At 35.7% G+C, this 2,158-nt stretch overlaps 1 non-coding gene across 1 annotated transcript; it reads right to left on the reverse strand.

Annotated features, from left to right (window-relative positions):
- Positions 1 to 1,749: 1,749 nt before the first annotated feature.
- Positions 1,750 to 1,816, reverse strand: Smp_tRNA_02161_Pseudo_TTG.1.1. The gene has a single exon. It is a non-coding gene (tRNA).
- Between the last annotated feature and the right edge of the window lie 342 nt (positions 1,817 to 2,158).

Raw genomic sequence — 2,158 nt, forward strand, 5'->3', positions numbered from 1 at the left:
ATTACTATCTCCCTTATTCACAGCCACATTTGGCTAAATCTTGTACCAATGATATTTTCTGTTTTATGGTACGATGTGGTTTGTTTAGTTTGTATGTAAACCCAGTATGTTTAAAATACATGATTCATATCGTGGGGGCTGAGATTGGTGTTCCGGACTTTAACAGGCATGGAGAAAGACTGATAAGGACTCTAGACTGCTCGTACGGGTTTTATGCCTCATTGGTACAGTCGATAATTCACTGTTCTCTGATTGGAGGTATCATTACGTTATAGATTAATAGGGGTATAAGGCCACAAGTTATAGCATCAATCCATGGTGAAAACTGAAGCAACGTTGATATATTTTAACACTTTTATTTTCTCGTATTCAAAAACCATTGCAACTCATACTGAGTAAATTGTGTAAGAAAGCCTACTGTATCAAATCTTTACTGGGAAATTCAGTCATTTCATAATATGTCACTGTAATATACTTGATTGTGCTCACTAGACCACATTAATAGTTTTCAGTAAAGAGGATCGATGATAAAACTTATTCAAATCTCTTCAGTTATCTACAGATATCATATTTACGTTAACAGGATCGTAGCCTTGATACCTCAAGATTTAATGTTGGATACTGTGTTGAGGTTTTGCGTGTTCATTGTTCCTCACATTTGTAATCTATAGACTGAACGAACCATCCAAATAAACAGCAAAAGTGAATGGCATTTAATGCATAACTAAAGTAATCATAAAAACTCAGTAATAGACCTACTATAGTGTACACGTTATATTACTACCAAACATAACATGTCCTGAGGTTCCTTGTCAAGTCAGTGTTTTAGTGATCTCTGTAAGTTTCATGGTTAGTTCTTAGGTTACAGTTCGAACTACCATTAAACTAGATTTCGAACTTTAGCTGTATCACTGTTAGGCAGAAGTCGTTTGTTTGAACAGCTGTATTTCTGAATGTTTGAGTTAACCCACAATGTAACGGTAGTATATACTTTGATTGATAACCATCAGCTCACAAACAATTGATATTTAACATTGATCTCTATCAATGATATTCTAGTAACACTTCTCCCATAAATAATATCATCATTTTCAAGATCAATGTCCAGAAAGTTATCAATCATTATTAATCGTTTATAGTAAGCATCAAAGTTTTTCATTTCCTTATACAAGGTTTATAATAACTGAGTTGGGATCGTAACCTAATTGGATAGTACTGAAATAATGTCCAATCTTTCTAATAGCATTTGTAACAGTGAAATGGGTTCCTGACGTGATTACAAGCTGAGATTGTTGCTTGAGTAAGCAGATGTAATTTTCAGACGGAAATATCATCCGAAATTTTAGAAAAAATTCTTTGCAAGTGTGATGTGATTAAGCTAATCAACTGCAGTTTGTAAGTGTAAATGTAAAGGTCTGTTTTAGGGAAAACTCGTTGTTCGTAATGATTTCATGACGTAATGTAATATTGTTTCCAGAATAAATTCGAACATTTGCCCATCGTAATAATTTACATTTCAAATTGATTTCCCCTAAGTATTAGTGGATAATAATGTGAAAAATCGTCACAAAAATATTATTCTAGTCTAGCGAAACTATTTTCGCCATGTTTCTTGTTGAAGTAAGTTGTAGCAAATAATCTCAGTTTTGTAAGCAAAGATGGATGATGGCTAGCAGTGGAATAAAGGACGCGTGTTTCGCCCTATTCGGGACACATCAGCTGGATGTACCTGCATCTCAGAGTTGATGTTCAATCTAGGACTCGAACCCAGTACCTTTCGCTTCAAACGCCATCACGTTATCCACTCAGCTACTGAGTCCTGATAGCTACTTGCTGGTGTGATGGGGTGAAGTCTAAATTTACTTAGTATTGTTTGTTTGAATCTTCCCACTGATGTTTAGGACTGAAACTGGTCAGTCTCTTGTTGGCATATGTGCATACTGTGCGTATTGCCTCGATATAGCCTTATTTCACAAGTATTGTAAGCAAAGATGAATCCCAAATAGGACGAAACGCGTGTCCTGGATTCCACTGCCAGCCACTATCCATCTTCGCTTACAATGCTTGTGAATGAAGGCAATATCGAGGCAATACTCACAGTATGCACATATTCCAATTAGAGACTGACCAGTTGCAGTCCTAAACATCAATGGGAAGA

The sequence above is a fragment of the Schistosoma mansoni genome, chromosome 6 (genome assembly GCF_000237925.1).
Source record: "Schistosoma mansoni strain Puerto Rico chromosome 6, complete genome".
In the NCBI taxonomy this organism is placed as follows: domain Eukaryota; kingdom Metazoa; phylum Platyhelminthes; class Trematoda; order Strigeidida; family Schistosomatidae; genus Schistosoma; species Schistosoma mansoni.